Source organism: Danio aesculapii, chromosome 21 (assembly GCF_903798145.1).
Source record: "Danio aesculapii chromosome 21, fDanAes4.1, whole genome shotgun sequence".
NCBI lineage: Eukaryota > Metazoa > Chordata > Actinopteri > Cypriniformes > Danionidae > Danio > Danio aesculapii.
In genome coordinates, this window is record NC_079455.1 from 6,566,218 (window position 1) to 6,573,572 (window position 7,355).

Genomic DNA, 7,355 nt, shown 5'->3' on the forward strand with positions numbered 1-7,355 from the left:
AATTCCAAAATTAAAAACCTTTTGAAAAGCAGAATTATCTAACACTCTTTGGTTGTGTAGAAAGCAAAACTTGTCAGTGTGTAATAATATTTATTGCATGCAAGAATTTCCTCAATGAGAGTGTGCTTGGCTCCCCTGATGATGTAGAACAGGGCTTCTGGACTGTGAGGGTATTCAATCTGGACCCGACTCCATTTTGTATTGCAAGACCATGTGTAAAGGACTCAAATTGTGGATTTCCTTCATTGATGAATGCATAAACCTTGTAAATGAACTGTTAAATTGTTTGCGTTTTTGTAAAAAAAAATAAATAAATAAAATAACGTATAGGCCAAAATAAAATCTAAGGCAAAATATTCAGTTTTCCTGCATGACTTTGTTGACATGCAGTGATCAATGATTTGAATGGATGAAGATGTCGGTCTCACGGAAAAGAAAACTTGAAGTGAATAGACTGCCATTTTGCCACAAGCCAGCACAAAGCCAATCTGCTTGATTCGTAATGAGACAATTGGAGTTGTAAAGAGAGGAAATGTGAAACTCCTCTACGAAACAAAACGCGTACATTTTGAACGACAGTATCCACAAAATACAAACATAAGGACTGCAAAACTAATATGAATTGTATTATGAATTGTTCCGGACTCTTGACTTTAATAAAAATTCAAATTTGGACCTTTTAATGTAGACATTAAGAACCCCTGATGTAGAATGTGAACTAAAGTACATACAAATCCTGAGGGCGTGCACAATAAAAATAAATAAATAAATAAAAATCACATATTATACTTTTAAGATGAAAATATGGAATAAGAAGGTGTTTACTATAAACTGGCATTCCTCATCTTCCACGTTCTATTTCTTACCACACACAAAATGAGTACATCTGTCATAGTGTTTTTAATACCATACATTATATTTCTTCTACCGGACCACACAGCAATTGAAGAAGAAGCATCTTGCTGTGTTATGAAGTTAGCGGATTATTGAAATAAATCACCTGCTGAGATTGGATGCCTGCTTCTTGGAAAAAGAATATCTAATGCATCTCTGTGGCACAGGAGGAAATGGATCATGTGACATCTATCTGTCAGCACCTTTACTTCAACCACCTCTGTTGGTAAAGGTTGTAAAAGTACAACGATCAGGATATTTGAAAGCATTGATGATGATCAAAGCCGTGCAAGAGCCCATCACTACTGTGTGGTTTAATGAGAAACACTGTGGAGCTTTAACACTGATGACCATTTATAATGGAATGGTGTAAAATGCTTTTTTCCAATAAATTCTCCTCTGATTACACAGAGATGGCAAAATTATTTGGGCTTGATATAAAACTATTTGGTTTCCTCTAACTTCATGAAACACAAAAGTAGATGCTCAGAAAAATGTTCACACTACTATATTCAATGAAAGTGGTTGATGAACTAGGATTGGCACTATTCAAAAGAGACAAAAGTACCAAAATTCCTGTTATGAATGAAGATTTAAAATCTGCATTATAGTTTTCAATTCTGAGTTTACTATTACCCTATATTTATCCAGTGCTAAAATTTTAAAGTCTGATTCTAAAATCTATATGGCAATGTTGAGAGTAGGATTACAACAAACAATTATTTTGATTATCAAATTATCAAATGATGTTTAGGATGAATAATTGACTGATCGAATATTTAATAATATTAAGTAATGTATTTTTACATAGAGGGTCCCCCGATCCAATTATTCAAAAGTTTGGGTTTCAGTTACAATATAGATTTAAATTTATTATTTATTAATTTGTATAATATTTTTAGACCAAAGAGTAAAATGCACTGACACTCGCAATTCCCAAAGCTACAATGTGAAAATATAAGTCCTTTCAAACTTACCCCATAACATTCCTGCCAACATTTGTCTCCGAAATTACGGAAGAACCATGGGGGGGATGGGCAGTTGGCTTTGGGGGTGGTGTTGTGTATTTCTCCGAATAACATTGGGTTAGTAGCTGTACTGTGGACTGGGTTTTGGGTGCCACTGCAATCGGATAATATACCAAAATTGGGGAGGGTCGCCGCTGGCCCCCACAGGCCATCTGACAACCTTTCACAGACCAAAGTGAAGAGGGTGGGGGGGTTGGTTGGGTGTCGCAGGCGAAAGCGGAGAGGAGGGGGGGGGGGGGCAATCTCAGCTTGCATCATAAAGGCCGCATCCAGATACTAATGGGGAGGGTGGTGGGAGATGGGTCTCAAATACGGGAGACTCCCAGGAAAAACGCAAGGTTTAGGGTAGGTAACCATGGTACCTAGCTAGAGGTTGGACGAAACCATAAGGAAGAAGGATAATTCCAGCACTACCTGTGATAAATGAGATGAATTTATTAATAGCACTATCAATACATTTGTCTCTTTTATCTCAAGTATTGCTTGAATCCTCTTTTTGCTCGTTTTGCTATTTTTGTTTCCATGCACCTTGTGGAGTGGTAGAGTTGCTCCAGATCTCACCTCACTAGAGGTTAGACAAGGCAGGAGAAAGGAAATGAAAGTATTAAGATAAATCCAGGCTTATTGTAGATACGTACCCCTATATTTCTGGAGATCCCGAAATACATTCCAGGAGGTACGTTTTTTTTTTTTTTTTTGCAGTTTTTGTTTTCACGAATCCACCAGAGACCGCTGTGTATGCTTTTTCAGATCTAAGATTTTTCTTGCAAGTGCCATTTGTGCCTGCTGTTCTTGAGTAAATCCACCAGATCTTACCACATTCTCACCCTGTCATTTACTTGTTTATTTTATATTTGGCTTTTGCTTTTGTTTTTTGTTTCTGGAACCGTTCTTTGCCAGACTCGAATCCTGTCGTCGCGGTCAACTCTTCTAAGTCCATCAACGTACATGGCAAGATATTGGGCAAACTGGTAACAGCAGAAAAGCCGTTCACACGGAGACAAGTTGTCAGCTGGTACCGCAAAAAGAAACATAAGCCGTCGGTGGTGTCAAACCGCCTCGCAGCATTCATTTTAAAGACGAAATGCAGCCATATAGCTCTGGCTACATAATTTGGGCTCTCCAGAAATTAATACGGGGGTAAGTTTTCAGAATGAGCCTGTGCTGATTAAGATAGAGAGAGAGAGAAAGAGGGGTGGGAGAGGGAAGAGAGGAAATAATAATTTCCCAAACACACTGAAGCTTGGTCCTTAGAATTCGTAAAGCAGCTAAAATTGCATTAAAAGAGACCATCGCTTTTGTTACCTGGTGTCATAGGATGTGTCTTGATTTGCTGCTCTGTCCTCTGTCTCCCCCTTCCTTCACTCTCGCTGGTCCCTTAGGGCAAGAACTGTAGACCTCAGTCTCTGGGGAATTGTGGTGACTCCTCTGCCCCCTCACATATTGCAACTGCCCCTCCATACTGTAGCAGACAGCAAGTCTATCAGTCCCCCTGGCGAGCTCTTCCAGCACAAGATTCAAACATCCATGATGACTCGATCCAGACTAATTTTCCTCTCACTGTTGAGGGCTCTCCAATAACATACGGACAATCAGTCTAACTCTAATAACAATATAAACAAACAACAGCACAAAAGTGTGCAGCAGCTCCTCATAGACGACTGCCACAGAAATAGTATCAAGACAGCAACATAAATTGTTCCAGGTCTGGTCCTCTCTTGGTTTTAAATGGCTTCAGTCCTACTTTTCTCTGGAGCTCCTGTGAGGAACATGAGATAGGGGTAGCACACATATGACATTATCACCACCCTTCTGCTCTCACTTACTTAAGTATATGCTTAAATAAGCTATACTTTAGGCTTTGTAATTTAGGCTATATCATATTCAGTAATGGACTAAATTTCATTCAGAAGAGAATTCATTAACACTTTACCACCTTCAGTGGTGTTCATAAGACTGTCAAGACACATACGCTACCTGACATAAGTCTTGTTGCCTATCCTAGTTTTAGGAGCGACAAATAATAACTTGACTTCTAGTTGATCATTTGGTATCACAAGTGGCTTATATGAAAGGCAAAGGCCTCTATAGATTATGCTTATTTTATCTAAATAAAATATGATCATGCCTTGATTTTGTTTAATTGTTTAATTAGGATAGTAAGGTCTGACTTTGTTTAGACAAAAGTCAAGTAACTTAACAGAAATAATGTACAGTACAGGAAATAAAGTCATGGTGCAGTGGAAAAAGCATTAAATTTGTGTATGACTCCCATGAGCTTGGAGGACTGCATCATACATCTCAGCAATGATTCAAATATCTTATTAATAAAATCATCAATGACAATGGCAAAGAAAGCGTTCATACAGGACTCTCAGAGTTCATCAAGATCCTTTGGATTCATCTTCAGTGCCTTCATTTTACCCCAGACATGCTCAATAATATTCATGTCTGGTGACTGGGCTGGGAAATCCTGGAGCACCTTGACCTTCTTTGCTTTCAGGAACTTTGATGTGGAGGCTAAAGTATGACAGAAGCACTATCCTGCTGAAGATTTTGCCATCTCCTGTGGTTTGTAATGCAATGGGCAGCACAAATGTCTTGATACCTCAGGCTGTTGATGTTGTCACCCACTCTGCACATCTCTTGCATGCCCCCATACTGAATGTAACCCCAAACCATGATTTTTCCTTCACTTGACTGATTTCTATGAGAATCTGAGGTCCATGCGGGTTCCAATAGGCTTACTACAGCAGTAGTTCTCAACTGGTTTGGCCATGGCACCCACATTTTTAAATGGTCATAAAGCCGCAACCAAATTTTTAGGAACTATAATATAATTTAGGAATTATAATTCATTTGTATTTATATGTTAACATACACAAGTAGTGACGGATAAATCATAAGAAAATCACCAAGACTTACAAATAAACAATACTTTATTGCTGTAATTTAACAAAATGTATCAAATTATAAAAATATTACAAAGTAAAAACGACAAATACTGTAAACAAGGCTAGGAAAGGTTCAGTTACCATGAACTAAACTGAACTGTTAATAAAACATTAACACCGATCCTGTTGAACAGAACAAACCAGCAAATTACCGTAAAATGATTAAAATAATCATAATCATTTTTATAATAATCCCCAGTTATTTGCTCCTCTGTTCTGCTATTGTGTGGGCTTTCGTGGCCTTTGCTACACGGTGAGCTACACAGTAAGATGCGCGGAATGCCTATACTTGTTTTGAACATGAAGATGTTAGCCACTTTTGTGATGCCCTCAACTCTTGGAGTCGTCTTTGAAACAGGTTTGTCCACAGGTTTGTCCTTACAACCGGGATGTTTGGTTTCTAAATGTCATTTTAATTTAAAAGGTTTCATGCGCTCTTGTGAGAGCACCTCACTACACTTGACACACTGAGGTTTTAAGCCTTTTTTGTCGTCAATATATGTAAATCCATACTTTACATATTCGGGGTCGTACTTGCGCTTCGATATATTTGTTGCTATAATTAAATGAAATTTCACATGTCAAACGGTACGATTGATGCACGCATTTCAAAATAAAAGTCCAGTATAAGCAAAATAAGTTCAAAATTAAACTTTTGTTGTTTTTTTGACCACAGACTACACGACTCACTGAAAATGTCCCCACCAGTTGAGAAACACTGTACTACAGTATTTGTGATGATTCGGATGCAGTTCAACAGATGATTCATCAGAAAAATCTACCTCTTTTCCAAATGATTAATTAGAAGTCAAGTTATTATTTGTTGCTCTTACAACTGAGATTGATGACAAGACTTTTGTCAGGTAGAGTATAATCATAACATCACACGTGTATCAGATGTCATTAAGAATCATTCGCTAAGTTGTGTCAATTTGAATGCAAAGGTTACATTGTTTGAGATGTCATTGTTATGACAACTAGCCCTTAAAAAGACAACATAACTTGTCATAAATCTGTCATAAACATGACATTTCTGATTATCTTTTTTCCAGTGGAACAAAATTAATTAATCATTAAAATTATCAATACTCTGCCAAATAGCTTAATATCAGAATCAATAATAATTAATGACATTTTTAATGACAAATTTAATTAGCTTAATTTATAATGGTCTCATGACAATCATGTTTATGACTGATTTATGACAAGTAATGATGTGTTGTTAATGTCAAGTTGTCATGACATAACACTGACAGGTTAAGGTATATTTTTTTTACGTCAAGTTCATTCATCCATTCATTCATTTTCTTTTTTGCTTAGTCCCTTTATTAATCCAGGGTCACCACAGCGGAATGAACCACCAACTTATCCAGCACATGTTTTACGCAGCGCATGCCCTTCCAGCCGCAACCCATCTCTGGTAAAGTTACGTCAAGTTGTCATAGCAAAAACATCTTAAACAATGTCACCTTCACATTTAAAATGTGAAAGACATCCAAGACAGTTGTCATAAGCATGCAAAAAATCTCATGTTGTTTCATGATTATAAATATTTCACACCAGTCTTTGAAACGCCCCTTCAAGTAAAGTGTTACCAGCAAAATGCATGGAAACAGGTTACTATGGGAAGCATTCTGGATCAAATAAGAGTGTAAAGAAACCAGCACACTATGAAACTATAAGCTCAGTTAGCAAAAGTCAGCTGTGGTTAACTTTATGACATAATTGCAGAGACCTCAGATTGTGGGATTTTAAGTGCATAGCAGAAGAGATGGTTTCTGAGGGGGGCGGCACTTTGGGCAGCTGGGACACCGTCCATTTGTCATGCTTCTCTGACTGAGGTAAAAGATTGAGGTTGTCACTGTGGTAAAGGCAGACTGAGGTTTAATAGAACCTCTACATTCTAACTCTATCACTCTATTACTATCTTGCAGCTGACATCCAGAATGTAAACCTAAAAATTCCTGCATTTAAAAATGTAATAGTACACCATATTAAGGCCAAGCACTGTTTGAAGCTGTAAAAGTATAATTTATACTTATGGGGAAGGTCATGTCCTGGGAATAGTTGAGAGTTTTGTCATTTGAACTTGCTAGATGAGGTCAGATGAGGAAAGGCTACTTGAGTTTTGGTTCACTGAACTGAAAGAAGTTGCAAAAGTGTAAATGTGAAAGCAGATGGTCATGTATATTAATCCTTGTCTAAATAACACCCTCGGAGGCAATCTGTGAAAGGAATATTTTCTCTAAGCGCTTTAAAAATTGGAATATGTCTATGATTGATCCTCAAAACCCAACCTAGGCTCATACTGATTACATACCCCTAAATACATTTCTGGAGAGCGCCAAATACGTGCCAGGAGCTACGTTTTCTTTTTTTTTTTATAATTTCACTAATCCGCCAAAGGCCGCTGTGTATGATTTTTAAAATCTCAAATTTCTCTTGTGAGTGCCATTCGCACCTGCTCTTCTCGCATAAA